Source organism: Elephas maximus, chromosome 8 (assembly GCF_024166365.1).
Source record: "Elephas maximus indicus isolate mEleMax1 chromosome 8, mEleMax1 primary haplotype, whole genome shotgun sequence".
Lineage (NCBI taxonomy): Eukaryota > Metazoa > Chordata > Mammalia > Proboscidea > Elephantidae > Elephas > Elephas maximus.
The window spans coordinates 57,411,290-57,427,581 of record NC_064826.1 but is presented as its reverse complement, the minus strand read 5'-3'; the positions used below and the strand labels follow the sequence as shown (position 1 = coordinate 57,427,581).

Sequence of the window (16,292 nt, the reverse complement as noted above, 5' to 3'; positions counted from 1 at the left end):
CTGCTTTTTTGTTTTATTTGATTATGTTTGAGCAGGCAAGCTGTGCATTCTTTGTTGTTTACTTGTCTGTGGTCACAATACTTTTCACCTCCTTGTCCAATGGGCAGGGCCAGTTATTCAGCTGTGGTGCAGCAGGGCAGGTCCAGCTGAAGGGGAGGGGCTGGGATGTGTTGTTTGTGGCACGTAGAAGCACTGACAGTGTGGACCAGGAATCAGCACAGGGCAGTTTCTGGTACGTTGTTCTTGTGCTGCTCAGGGGTATGATGTTCACCGCACGGTGCAGGTAGGCAGGAAGGAGGGGTGAGGTTGTGATGGGTGATGCTAATATCGGTATGGGAAAGAGGAAAGAGAAACAGGAGCCTCCCTCCCCTCCAAAAAAAGTACTGAGGGAGCTTGCCATTGGAGTGGAGAGAAGAGAAACCAAGAAAGGAGAAAAAAAGAAAAAAGAAGAGGGGGAAAAAGAAAAAAAACACTAGATAAAAATTTGGAAAACGATCATCTCCCAGGGGTCCCACTGGTGCGGCTGCAAAGACCGGGTAAGTAGCTCCCAAGCTGTGCAGTATAGCCTGGCAAGAGGGGATATAGATGTCACACAAAGCCAGATATTCAGGAGACAGGAAAAGAAGGTAAGTATAGAGTGATGGAAACTGAGAAATGAAGAAAAACAGAAAAAAAAAAAGCCTCCAGGGATCCTGTCAATGCAGCTGCACAGACTGGGGAAGTAGTTCCTAAGCTATGCAATGCATTCTGGCTAGAAGGGGCTCCCAAACAACAAAAAGAAAAAAAAAAAAAAAAAGCTCTGGGGATGTCACCAGTGTGGTGTCTCAGGCCAGGGGATGGTCCCCCAGTTGAACAGTGCTTCATAACCTTTCAAGAAGAAGCAAAGATGGCACACAGAGCCAGGTGTTTGAGAGAAAGGAGGGGGAGGTGGTGGGAGACATGGAAGAAACCAAAAGAAAAGAAAAAAAAGCAACATCAGCAACAGAGAAATGGCACTTAGGAAGCTGGCCACTGTGGGCAGGGTGAATCCACATGGCCTGAAGCTGAAGCAGTTGCCTCTCGGCCAAGAGACTGCAGTGATGGGAAGCAAAGGAATCCGCGGGGAGAGGGGAAGAAGGGTAGAGATGAGGAAATCGTATATCACTGGTGCTCTATCGCCTCCTAGGAACTTCATGAAGCTGCTTTCCTGTATTCCCTGTCCAAGCAGCACAGATGCTGTACTAGCTGGCCAGTGGAGCCACTGCTGCCAGCCAGGAAGCATGGAGGTAGAGCAGCGAGAAGAGAATGAGGGGTGGGAAAGTGTGCCTCGCTGGTTGTGGGTGCTCTGTTTCCTGCTGGGAGTTCCCTGAAGTTGTTTTCCTGTTGTCCCTGTCCACCAATCTCCAACAGGAGTCCAAGACAGCAAGCCCATGCTACGTTAGCTAATAGGGGACACCCACACATATCTCTCATCGCTTTCTGTTCTTTGTTAGTTTCTTATTCCATTCAGTGCTTGGCTGAGTTCTTTATCTCTTCATTTGACACTTTGGGTTCCAAGATTGACGTTTGTCTCTTTTTTACTTAGTTTTCTGGGTCTTTGTTGTGGAGGGAGGATAAAATTCTAATTCACACATACACACCAAAAAAAAAAAAAAAACAGACTTACTGGTCTGACAGAGACTGGAGAAATCCTGAGCATATAGCCCCCAGAAACCCTTTTAACTCAGTACTGAAGTCACTCCTGAGGTTCACCCTTCAGCCAAAGATTAAACAGACCCATAAAACAGAGCGACGCTAAATGGGCACACCAGCCCAGGGGCAAGGATGAGAAGGCAGGAGGGGACAGGAAAGCTGGTAAAGGGAGTGCAAGGTTGAGAAGGGAAGTGTGTTGACATGTCGTGGGGTTGGCAACCAATGTGACAAAACAATATGTGTATTAATAGTTAAATGAGAGGTGGCAGGGCCAAGATGGTAGAGTACTCAGATGCTTCATATAGTCCCTCTTAAAACAAGAACCTGAAAAAACAAGTGAATCAATTATTTATGAAAATCTAGGAGCCCTGAACATCAAAGTTGAGGAGTCAGACTGAGTGGCAAGGTGAGGGGGAGACAGTTTAGAAGCACAGAGGATTTGCCAGACCTGACCTGGCTGGCACTGGCACCCTGCAGACTGAATTGGCTGGTACGTGGGGGCTGAGGCAAGCAGTACTGCTCTGGATGCATTTTCCACATCGAGAAAAACCGAGTAGTGGAGAGTCTGCTCAAGTCTCCAGAACCAGGTGAAACAGCGCTCACTCAGCAGAAGGTAAGTACAAGCATCTAACCTACCACATGGATCAAAAAAACACTTCTCTCCTTTGGGAAGTACCTCTCTCCCATTTGCTTGCCCCCGCCCCATTCTGCTCCAGGTCCTGGTCCATCTTCAGTGATTGCTGTGCCCTCTGGGCTGGAAGTAGTACCTGTCGCATGCCCTGAGCCGTTCTTCTGGCTTTGGAGAGGGAACAAATTAACAAATAGAAAAAAATATTCTGCCGGCTCCCCTAAGCCAGAAACTCAGGGCAGGCACAGCCTCTTTCCCTAAGCACAGGCATAAGGGGTCCATGGACTTTGAATGCCTTTCACCGCTGCGTAGACCTATGTGGGACCATTTCAACAGCTTAAGCCCTCATTAGCGCTGTACAACAGGGTGTATGTGTGAAGCCTATTTTCAGCTCAAGAGCTATAAGGGGGAGTGGCAGATTCATGACAGTTGACACCACCCCGCCCATTAAGCAGGGTCCTCACCTACCCACATTGGGGGCTTTAGGACTGGTGGCTCCACCAACTCCACCTAGCCATCCACGACAGGGGTCCAAGAATAAGTGGTGTCTCCCAGTTCATACAACCAACATCATTGGGCAGCCATAGTCAAGCTGCAAAACCCACCCACCTACGCATTGTAGGGAACAGGGAAACACTTTCTACCCACTCAGGGGCAGCCTTCAGCCCCCTGCCTTGCTCAGCACATGACCCCATACTGCAGCCAGGTACCTGTCCCTACTCCAATCACCCCTGCCCATCTATGACTGTAGGTGAGAGCCTGTACCACAAACTCGGTGACTGACCACCTGGACACCTGAACTGAATCCACACAAGAAAAGAAAACAGACTCCTGGGCTCACATAGCTAGTAACAGCTCTAACCACCTGATGACAGGATGTGAGAGCTTCAAAGATGCAGATAATAAAAGCCATTCACATGAACAGCCTATTTGGGTACATGAAAACAACACAAGAAGATAGAACACAGTAAGCAAACATAAAATAAATATATATAATAACGTATTGATGGCTCAGAGACAACAGTCAATATCAACTCACATGAAGAGGCAGACCATGAGGGCTTCAGCAAATGACTAAAACAAAGAACCAAGAGACCTCCTGGAAGTGTCTGGGGTCGTAAATGCTAGCAAGCAGCTGTCTAAGATGCATCAATTGGTCTCAACCCACCTGGAGCAGAGGAGAAGGAAGAACACCAAAGACATATGGTAAAGATGAGCCCAAGAGACAGAAAGGACCACATAAATCAGAGACTCCATCAGCCTGAGACTGGAAGAACTACATGGTGCCCAGATACCACTGATCACTGCCCTGACAGGGAACACAACAGAGAACCCCTGATGGAGCAGAACACTGGAATACGATCTCAAATTCTCAGAAAAAGACCAGGCTTAATGGTCTGACTGAGACTGAAGGGACCCTGGAGGTCATGGCCCCCTGACCCTTTATTAGCCCAAGATTGGAACCATTACTGAAGCCAACTCTCCAGATGGGGATTGGAGTGACTATAAGATAGATAATGATACCGGTAAGGAGTGAATTTGGGGCTCAAGTGGACACATAAGACTATTTGAACAACTCCTGTCTGGAGGCGAGATGAGAAGGAAGAGGAGGGGGACAGGAGCTGGTTGAAGGGACACAGGGAATACAGGGTAAAGGGGAGGAATGTGCTGTCTCATTAGGAAGAGAGGAGCTAGGAGCACATAGCAAGGTGTGCATAACTTTTTGTATGAGAGACTGACTTGTAAACTTTCACTTAAAGCACAATAAATAAATTTAAAACAAAGAAAGAAACCTGGAAGAAGAGAACTTCTTGGAATTGCTGGAGGTAGAATTCAAAAGATTAGTATACGGAGCTCTTCGAGAGATCAGGAAGGAGATCAGGCAAAATGCAGACCAAGCCAAGGAACACACAGACAAACCAACAAAGGAACTTAAGAAGGTTATACAAGGGCATAATGACAAATTTAACAGGCTGAAAGAATCTGTAGAGAGACAGCAAACAGAAATCCAAAAGATTAACAATAAAATTTCAGAAACAGGCAACTCAATAGAAAGTCATAAGAGCAGAATTGACGCAATGGAAGTCAGAATTAATGAGATTGAAGATAAAGCACTTGACATCAACTTATTTGACAAAAAATCAAATAAAATAATTTTAAAAAATGAAGAAAACCTAAGAATTTATGTGGGACTCTATCAAGAGGAATAATCTACAAGTGATTGGAGTACCAGAACAGAGCGAGGGGTGGGAGGGAGGAAGAATACACAGAGAGAATTGTTGAAGATTTGTTAGCAGAAAATTTCCCTGATATCGTGAAAGATGAGAAGATATCTATCCAAGAAGCTCATCGGACCCCACACAGGGTAGATCCCCAAAGAAAGCCACCAACGCATATTATAATCAAACTTGACAAAACCAAAGATAAAGAGAGAATGTTAAGAGTGGCTAGGGGTAGATGAAAATTCATATACAAAGGAGAGTCAATAAGACTAAGCTCTGACTACTCAGCAGAAACCATGCAGGCAAGAAGGCAATGGGATGACATATATAAAGCCTTGAAGGAAAAAAATTGTTAGCCAAGAATTATATATCTAGCAAAACCATTTCTCAACTATAATGGTGAAATTAGGGCATCTCCAGATAAACAAGTTTAAGAAATTTGTAAAACCAAACCTAAATTACAAGAAATACTAAAGGGAGTCCTCTGATTAGAAAATCAATAACATCAGATAACAACCTAAGACTAGAACACAGGACAGAATAACCCTATATCAATCAAGATAGGAAAGTCACAAAAATAAAGCTAAAACACTGGAAATAGGGAAACAGAGATGTCAATATCTAAAAGATGACAACATTAAAACAAAAAAAGAAGGACTAAATAATGTAGTCATAGGCGTTTCATATAGAGAGGAAGTCAAGGCGATATCAAGAAATAAAAGATTGACTTCAACTTAGAAAAATACAAGTAAATATTAAGGTAACCACAAATGAAACTAACAATCCTACACATCAAAATGAAAAACAGGAAAAACATAAAAACTCAGCAAATACAAAATCAGCAACAGTGAAAAAGATGAAAAGAAAATACAAAGAAAAGCAACTCAGCACAGAAAATTAAGTGGAACAAAGAAACTGTCAACAACACAAAAAAAAATTTGTCAAAGTGACAGCACTAAATTCATACCTATCAATAATTACACTGAATGTAAATAGACCAAATGCACCAATAAAGAGACAGAGAATGGCAGAATGGATTTAAAAAACATGATCTGTCTATGTGCTGCCTACAAGAGACACACCTTAGACTCAAAGACACAAACAAACTAAAAAGGTGGGAAAAAATATATCAGGCAAACAACAATCAAAAAAGAGCAGGAGTGGCAGTATTAATCTCTGACAAAATAGACTTTGAAGCAAAATCTACCACAAAGGATAAGGAAGGACACTATATAATGATTAAAAGGTCAGTATACCAGGACATACCATAATAAATGTTTACCCACCCAACAACAGGGCTCCAGAATACATAAACTCTAACATGTTGAAAAGAGAAATAGCTCCACAATAATACTGGGAGACTTCAACACACCATTTTCAGTGAAGGACAGAACATCCAGAAAGAAGCTCAATAAAGACACCGAAGATCTAAATGCCACAATCAACCAACTTGATCTCATAGACATATACAGAATACTTTACCCGACAACAGCCAAGTCTACTTTCTTTTCCAATGCACATGGAACATTCTCCAGAATAGACCACATATTAGGCCACAAAGCAAGCCTTAACAGAATCCAAAACATTGAAATATTATGAAGCATCTTTTCTGACCATAAAACCATAAAAGTAGAAATCAGTAACAGAAAAGGCAAAGAAAAAATTAAATACATAGAAACTGAACAACACCTTGCTCAAAATCTATTGGGCTATAAAAGAAATTAAGGACAGAATAAAGAAATTCACAGAATCAAATAAGAATGAAAATACATCCTACGAGAACCTCTGAGACACAGCAAAAGCAGTGCTCAGAGATCAGTTTATAGCAATAAGTGCACACATCCAAAAAGAAGAAAGGGTCAAAATCAAAACATTAACCCTACAACTCGAACAAGTAGAAAGAAAGCGGCAAAAGAAGCCCTCAGGCACCAGAAGAAAGCAAATAATAAAAATTAGAGCAGAATTAAATGAAATAGAGAAAAGAAAAAGAATTGAAAGAGTTAACAAGACCAAAACCTGGTTCTTTGAAAAGATCAACAGAATCAATAAACCATTGGCCAAACTGACAATAGAAAAACAAGAGAAGAAGCAAATAACTCGATTAAGAAATGAGATGGGCGACATCACAACAGACTCAACTGAAATTAAAAGAATCATAACAGAATACTAAGAAAAATTGTACTTCGACAAACTTGAAAACCTACAGGAAATGGACAACTTTCTAGAAACACACTACCTACCTAAACTAACACAAACAGAGGTAGAACAACTAAATAAACCTATAACAAAACAAGAGATTGAAGAGGTAATTAAAAACCTCCCAACAGAAAAAAACCCTGGCCCTGACAGCTTCACTGGAGAATTCTACTGAACTTTCAAAGAAGAGTTAACACCACTACTACTAAAGGTATTTCAGAGCATAGAAAAGGCTGGAATATTCCTGAACTCGTTCTATGAAGCCAGCATAACCCTAATACCAAAGCCAGGTAGAGACACCACAAAAAAAGAAAATTGCAAAGCATTATCCCTCATGAACATAGACACAAAAATCCTCAACAAAATTCTAGGCACCAGAATTCAACAACATATCAAAAAAATTATTCACCATGACCAAGTGAGATTCATACCAGGTATGCGGGGATGGTTCAAAATTAGAAAAACAATGCACAATGTAATCCATCATATAAATAAGACAAAAGACAAGAACCACATGATCTTATCAATTGGTGTAGAAAGGCATTTGGCAAAGTTCAACACCCATTCATGATAAAAACTCTCAGAAAATAGGAATAGAAGGAAAATTCCTCAACATAATAAAGGGCATTTATACAAAGACAACAGCCAACATCTTCCTAAACGGAGAGAGTCAGAAAGCATTCCCCTTGAAAACGGGAGCCAGACAAGGATGCCGTTTATCACCACTCTTATTCAACATTGTGCTGGAGGTCCTAGCCAGAGCAATAGGGCAAGAATTTTTTTTTTTTTTTAGATTGGTAAGGAAGAAGTAAAAGTATCCTTATTTGCAGATGATATGATCTTATACACAGAAAATCCCAAAGAATCTGCAAGAAAACTACTGGAACTAATAGAAGAGCTCAGCAGAGTCTCAGGATACAAGATAAACATACAAAAATCAGTTGGATTCCTCTACACCAACAAAGAAAACTTCAAAGAGGAAATTGCCAAATCAATACCATTTACAGTAGCCTCCAAGAAAATAAAATGCTTAGGAACAAATCTAACCAGGGACTTAAAAGACCTATACAAAGATAACTAGAAGTCAGTGCTGCAGGAAACCAAAGGAGACCTACATAAGTGGAGAAACATACCTTTCTCGTGAATAGGAAGACTAAACATTGTGAAAATGTCAGTTCTACCCAAAGTGATCTTACAGATGCAATGCAGTCCCAATCCAAATTCCAATGACATTTTTTAATGAGATGGAGAAACAAATCCCCAACTTCCTATGAAAAAGGAAGAGGCCCTGGATAAGCAAAGCATTAGGGAAGAAGAAAAACAAAGTGGGAGGCCTCACAGTACTTGATTAAAACCTATTATACCACCATAGTGGCCAAAACAGCCTGGTACTGGTACGACAACAGATACATAGAACAAAATTGAGAATCCACACGTGAATTCATCCACCTATAAGGAGCTGATACTTGACAAAGGCCCGAAGTCCAGTAAATGGGGAAAAGGCAGTCTCTTTAACAAATGGTGCTGGCATAACCGGATATCCATCTGCAAAAAAATGAAAGAAGACCCATACCTCACATCACGCACAAAAACAAACTAAAAATGGATCAAAAACCTAAATATAAAATCTAAAATGATAAAGATGATGGAAGAAAAAATAGGGGCAATGATAAGGGCCCTAACACATGGCATAAACAGAATACAAAACATAACCAGCAAAGCACAAACACCAGAAGAGAAACTAGGTAACTGGGAGCTCCTAAAAATCAAAGGCTTATGCTCATCAAAAGACTTCACCAAAAGAGAAAAAAGACAACCTACAGGCTGTGAAAAAAATTTTGGCCAGGACATATCCAATCAGGGTCTAATCTCTAAAATCTACAAGATTCTGCAAAACTTGAACAACAAAAAGACAAATAACAGAATTTAAAAATGGGCAAAGGCCTGACAGAGAACACAACAGAGAATATCTGATGGAGCAGGAGAAAAGTGGGATGCAGACCTCAAATTCTAGTAAAAAAGACCAGACTTAATTGTCCTTCTGAGATTTGAAAGACCCCAGAGGACATGGGCCCTGGACTCTGTGTTAGCCCAAAACTAAAACAATTCCCAAAGCCAGCTCTTCAGGCAAAGATGAGACTGGACTATAAGACATCAAATGATAGCAGTGAAGAATGTGCTTCTTAGCTTAAGTACACGCATGAGACTATGTGGGCAGCTCCTGTGCAGAGGCGAGATGAGAACGCAGAGCAAGACAGGAGCTGGTTGACTGGACATGGGAAATACACGGTGGAGAGGAGGAGTGTGCTGTCACATTACAGAGAGAGCAACTGGGGTCACATAACAATTCATGTATAACTTTTTGTCAGAGAAACTGACTTGAATTGTAAACTTTCACTCAAAGCACAATAAAAAAAAAGAGAAAAAAATGGGCAAAGGGTATGAATAGGCACTTCACTGAAGAAGACATTCAGGCAGCTAACAGATGCATGAGGAAATGCTCACAATCATTAACCATTAGAAAAAATGCAAATCAGAACTACAATGAGATAACATCTCACCCCAACAAGGCTAGCATTAATCCAAAAAAACACAAAATAATAAATACTGGAGAAGTTGTGGAGAGACTGGAACACTTATACACTGCTGGCAGGATTGTAAAATTATACAACCACTTTGGAAATCAATTTGGCCCTTCCTTACAAAGCTAAAAATAGAAGTACCATACGATCCAGCAATCCCACTCCTTGGAATATATCCCAGAGAAATAAGAGCCCTCATACAGATAGATATATGCTCACCTATGTCCACTGCAGCACTGTTTACAATAGCAAAAAGATGGAAGCAATTTAGTTGCCCATCAACAGATGGGTGGATAAACAAGTTATGGCATGTTCACAGAATGGAATATTAGGCAATGATAAAGAAAAATGATGAATCCATGAAACATCTCACAACATGGGTGAATCTGGGAGACATGATGCTGAGTGAAATTAGCCACAAAAGCACAAATATTGTATGAGACCACTATTATAAGAACTCAAAAAATGCTTAAACACAGAAGGAAGCATTCCTTCATGACTATGAGGGTGGCAGGGAGGGAGAGGAGAGTTAGCTAGATAGTAACCAAGAATTATCGTAGGTGAAGGGAAGGACGACACATAATACAGGGGAAGTCTGCCCAAGTGGACTAAACCAAAAGCTAAGACATTTCCTGAACACAACAAAACACTTCAAGGGACAGAGTAGCAGGAGCCAGGGTCTGGGGACCATGGTTTCAGGGGACATCTAGGTCACTTGGTATAAAATGTTCTGCCTCCCATTTTGGTGAGTAGTGTCTGAGGTCTTAAAAGCTATCAAGCAGCCATCTAAGATGCATTAGTTGGTCTCAACTGACCTGGAGCAAAGGAGAATGAAGAACACCAAAGATACAAAGAAATTGTTAGCCCGAGAGACAAAATGGGCCGCATAAACAAAAGTGGGGTGCAGAAGTCAAATTCTAGTAAAAAGGCCAGACTTAATGGTCTGACTGAGACTAAAGGAACTCCAGAAAACATGGCCCCCGGACTCTCTGTTAACTCAGAACTAAAACCATTCCCAAAGCCAACTCTTCACAGATAAGACTGGACTATAAGACATAAATGATACTCGTGAAGAGTGTGCTTCTTAGTTCAAGTAGATACATGAGTCTAAATGGGCAGCTCCTGTCCAGAGGTGATGAGAAAGCAGAAAGGGATAGGAGCTGGTTGAATGGACAAGGGAAATCTGGGGTGGAAAGGGGAAGTGTGCTGTCATATTGCAGGGATAGCAACTAGGGTCACATAACAACGTGTGTATAGATTTTTGTATGAGAAACTAACTTGAGCTATAAAGTTTCACTTAAAGAACAATAAAAAAAAATTTAAATGGACCTATATCACTCGAGAACTTAGATGCAAAATTCCTCAACAAAATTCCAGCCAATAGAACTCAACAACGTATCAAAAAAATAATTCACCATGATCAAATGGGATTCATACCAGGTATACAGGGATGGTTCAAAATTAGAAAAACAATGAATGTAATCCATCATATAAATAAAACAAAAGACAAGAACCACATGATCTTATCAATTGATGCAGAAAGGCATTTGACAAAGTTCAACGCCCATTCATGATAAAAATTCTCAGCAAAATAGGAATACAAGGAAAACGCCTCAACATAATAAACGGCATTTACACAAAGCCAATAGCCAACATCATCCTAAATGGAGAGAGTCTGAAAGCATTCCCCTTGAGATTGAGAACCAGACAAGGATGCCCTTTATCACCACTCTTATTCAACATTGTGCTGGAGATACTAGCCAGAGCAATTAGGCTAGATAAAGAAATAAAGGGCATCCAGACTGGTAAGGAAGAAGTAAAAATAACTCTATTTGCATATGACATGATCTTATACACAGAAAACCCTAAAGAATCCTCAAGAAAACTACTGAAACTAATAGATGAGTTCGGCAGAGTATCACCATACAATATAAATATACAAAAATCAGTTGGATTCCTCTACACCACCAAAAAGAACATCAAAGTGGAAATCACCAAATCAATACCATTTACAGTAGCCCCCAAGAAGATAAAATACTTAGGAAAAAATCTAACCAGAGAAGTAAAAACCTGTACAAAGAAAACTACAAGACACTACCGGAAGAAACCAAAAGAGACCTACATAAGTGGAACAACGTACCTTGCTCATGGAAAAGAAGACTCAACATTGGAAAAACCTCTTCTACCAAAAGCGATCTATAGATACAATGCAATTCTGATCCAAATTCTAACAACATTTTTTAATGAGATGGAGAAACAAATCACCAACTTCATATGGAAGGGAAAGAAGCCCTGGGTAAGTAAAGCATTACTGAAAAAAGAAGAACAAAGTGGGAGGCCTCATACTACCTGATTTCAGAACCTATTATACCGCCACAGTAGCCAAAACAGCCTGGTACTGGTACAACAACAGATACATAGACCAATGGAACAGAATCGAGAATCTGGACATAAATCCATCCACCTATGAGCAGGTGATATTTGACAAAGGCCCAAAGTCCAGTAAATGGGGAAAAGGCAATCTCTTCAACAAATGGTGCTGGCATAACTGGATATGCATCTGCAAAAGAATGAAATAAGACCCATACCTCACACCATGCCCCAAACGAACTCAAAATGGATCAGAGACGTAAATATAAAATCTAAAACAATAAAGATCATGGAAGAAAAAATAGGGACAATGCGAGGAGCCCTAATACATGGCATGAACTGTATAGAAAACATTACTAACAACGCACAAACATTAGAAGAGAAACTAGATAACTGGGAGCTCCTAAAAATCAAACGCCTATGCTCATCCAAAGACTTCGCCAAAAAAGTAAAAAGATTACCTACAGACTGGGAAAAAGTTTTTAGCTATGACATTTCCTATCAGCGTCTGATCTCTAAAATCTACATGATACTGCAAAAACTCAACTGCAAAAAGACAAATAACCCAATTCAAAAATAGGCAAAGGATATGAACAGCTACTTCACTAAAGAAGACAGTCAGGTAGCTAACAGACACATGAGGAAATGCTCACGATCATTAGCCATTAGAGAAATGTAAACCAAAACTACAATGAGATTCCATCTCACTCCAACAAGGTTGGCATTAATCCAAAAAACACAAAATAATAAATGTTGGAGAGGTTGTGGACAGACTGGAACACTCATACACTGCTGGCAGGAATGTAAAATGGTACAACCATTATGGAACTTGATTTGGCGCTTTCTTAAAAAACTAGAAATACAACTACCATACAATCCAGCAATCCCACTCCTTGGAATATATCCTAGAGAAATAAGAGCCTTTATATGAACAGATATATGCACACCCATGTTCATTGCAGCACTGTTTACAGTAGCTAAAAGATGGAAGCAACTAAGGTGCCCATCAAAGGATGAATGCGTAAATAAATTATGGTATATTCACACAATGGAATACTACGCATTGATAAAGAGCAACGATGAATCCGTGAAACATTTCATAACATGGAAGAATCTGGAAGGCATTATGCTGAATGAAATTAGTCAGTTGCAAAAGGACAAATATTGTATGAGACCACAATTATAAGAACTCGAGAAATAGTTTAAACAGAGAAGAAAATATTCTTTGATGGTTACAAGAGTGGTGCGGGAGGGAGGGAGAGGGGTATTCACTAATTGGATAGTAGACAAGAACTGTTTTAGGTGAAGGGAAAGAACACACAATACAGGAGAGGTCAGCACAACTGGACTAAACCAAAAGCAAAGAAGTTTCCTGAATAAACTGAACACTTCAAAGGCCAACGTTGCAGAGGTGGGGGCTTGGGGACCATGGTTTCAGGGGACATCTGGGTCAATGGGCATAATAAAATCTATTAAGAAAACATTCTGCATCCCATTTTGGAGAGTGGCATCTGGGGTCTTAACACTAGCAAGTGGCCGTCTAAAATGCATCAATTGGTCTCAAGCCACCTGGAGCAAAGGACAATGAAGAACACCAAGACACAAGGTAATTAGGAGCCTAAAGGGCCACATAAACCAGACACTACATCAGCTTAAGACCAAAAGAACTAGATGGTGCCCAGTTACAACCAATGACTGCTCTGACAGGGAACACAACAGAGAACCCCTGAGGGAGCAGGAGAGCCGTGGGATCAGACCTCAAATTCTTGTGAAAAGACCAGACTTAATGGTCTGATTAAGACTAGAAGGACCCTGGAGGTCATGGTCCCCAGACCTTCTGTTGGCCCAAGACAGGAACTATTCCCAAATCCAACTCTTCAGACAGGAGTTGGACTGGACTATGGGATAGAAAATGATACTGGTGAGCAGTGAGCTTCTTGGATCAAGTGGACACATGAGACTATGTGGGCAGCTCCTGTCTGGAGGGAAGAAGAGAAGGAAGAGAGGGTTAGAAGCTGGCTGAATGGACATGAAAATAGAGGGTAGAGAGAAGGAGTATGCTGTCTCATAAGGGGAAGAGCAACTAGGAGTACATTAAAAAAAAAAAAAAAAAACCCAGTGCGGTCGAGTCGATTCCGCCTCATAGCGACCCTGTAGGACAGAGTAGAACTGCCCCATAGAGTTTCCAAGGAGCGCCTGGTGGATTCAAACTGCAGACCCTTTGGTTTGCAGCCGTAAGCACTTAACCACTACATCACCAAGGTTTCCGAGGAGTATTTAGCAAGGTGTATATAAATTTTTGTATGAGAGACTGACTTGATTTGTAAACTTTCACTTAAAGCACAATAAAAATTAAAGAAAAAATAGAGAAAACAGGAAGAAAAATTTAAAAATAGTTTAAAGAGAAACTGATTTGCTCTGTAAACCTTCATGTCATCCAAAGTACAATTTAAAAAAAAAAGAGAATATTTTGGAAGCTATGAAACCTTCTGCCCAAGGAAAATGTAAATATACGTATAGATACAAAATGTTACAAAAAAATTTCTGGGGGTTCACAGTCCCCTGATGCTTACTTGTTTGAATCTCAGTGTTATGTGAAGAGCAATACAAACAATTTTCATCATGGTCAACTGAAATGCATGTATTAAATCAGATTCCCAAACCCTGCCCCAGACTTCCGAATTTGAAGGATGAGTTGGGGGGCCCAGGAAACTGTTTCTTTAACAGGCCAATCTTCCCTTACCTTCTAAGCCATTTGGATGCACAATAAGTATGAGAATCTCAGGACCTATGTGTCCATAGACCTCATATTAAGAATTCTAAGAAAATCCAGACATAAATCCATCCAATTTATATGAGCAGTTGATATTTATGGAGGCAATCAACCACGCATTCCATTTCCTCCTTCTATTCCTGGCTTTCCTTCTTCCTCTGTTGCTCCAAGTAAATAGAGACAAGTTTGTTGTATGTTGGTTGGTTGGCTGCTTGTAAGGTTTTAAGATCTCAGGCACCATGCAGTGAACTAGGGGTAGAAAGAAGCACTAAACATATTATTAGGCCAATTAACTGGGATATCCCATGAAACCATGACCCTATACCTCCAAACCGAGGAACGAGATCCCATAAGTTGTTTGTACATAAGCAGCCTCAGCAGCTGCACTTTTGTGCTGTAGTTGTAAATATATATATCAAATAACATTTGCCAGTTCCACTTTTTACAAGTGTACAACTTATTGACACCAATTTTAAGTTGAGAACTGAAGGATGAATAGGTGATGCCAGGTGAAGATGTGTGGAAGAACCCTGGAAGTAGAGGGCTCAAAAACTTTGTTGAAGACTTTGAGGGAACTCAGAGAAGACCCATACGGCTGAAGGTGGAAGAACCAGAGGCAGCGTGTCAAAAGAAGAGGTAGGTGAAGAAGGAGTTCAGGCGGAAGATTTAACTTAGACCAAATCAGAGCCAAGCATCTTGGTCCCAGCTGCTGCTTTAAGTGGCTGTACTGACCTTTCGGTGTATGTGTTTTGGGGAAAGGGTTACTTCCAGCAGCCAGAGTACAATGTTTTCAGGGATAGACCGTAATTTTCTGCAACAACCTGATTAGAAGATTTTGAGCCAAGAATTCATTAAAAAAAAAAGTCTTGTTTAGGCAAGTTAACCTATTTCCTCTTAGCATTCAACATGTTTCAGTTTTGGACATTACAAAAAGGTAGGATGCTACTCTGAAAAAAACCCATTGCTGAAAAGTCGATTCTAACCTGTAGTAACCCTACAGGGTAGAGTAGAACTGTTCCAGAGGGTTTCCAGGGAGCAGCTGGTAGACTTGAACTCCCCACCTTTTGGTTAACAGCCGTATGAATTAACCACTGCGCCACCAGGGTTCCAAGATGATATTACATCTATAAAATTAATATTTTAAAAACAATATTTCCCAATATTGGTGCATGATGGGGATGTAACTATGTTACTTCATATGGCAAAAAGGAATTTTTCATATGCAATTAAGAACCTTGAGATTGGGAGATTATCCAGGATTATCCAGGTAGGCCCAATCAAATCACAAGAGTCCTTATAAGAGGAAAGCAGAGGGTCACAATCACAGAAGGAGATATGACAACAGAAGCAGAAATCAGAGTGTTGTGATTATTGGCTTTGAAGATGGAGAAAGGGGGTCACAAGCCAAAGAATGCAGGTGGCCCCTAAAAAAAGCTGGAAAAAGCAAGAATTGGATTCTCCCTCAGAGCTTCCAGAAGGAATGGCAGCCCTGTTGACTTATTAATCTCTATAGGACCCATTTTTTAACTTAGGACTTCCAGAACTGTAAGATTGAAAAAAAAAAAAAGTATTGTTTTACACCACTACATTTGTGGTAGTTTGTTACAACAGTAACAGGGAACTAATACAAGGTAGATATACCAATTACTTACTCAATGCCTTATCACTAGTAAGTGCTGGGTTACAAATCAAACCTAGATCTGTCTGGCTGCCAAAGGAATGCTCAAACCACTATACTACAGTATGATTTATGTATAAATAAGAGAACAATAATCTACATTGAGAGGTTTTAATTAGCATTTGATTATCCTAAAAATCTAGCTTGAGAAAAAGATATGTTACAGTATTTT

At 40.5% G+C, this 16,292-nt stretch overlaps 1 protein-coding gene across 1 annotated transcript in view; it reads left to right on the top strand.

Moving 5' to 3' along the window:
- TMEM243 (transmembrane protein 243) overlaps nucleotides 1–16,292 on the top strand; it is a 163,852-nt gene that overhangs the window by 22,424 nt on the left and 125,136 nt on the right. The window lies entirely within an intron of this gene.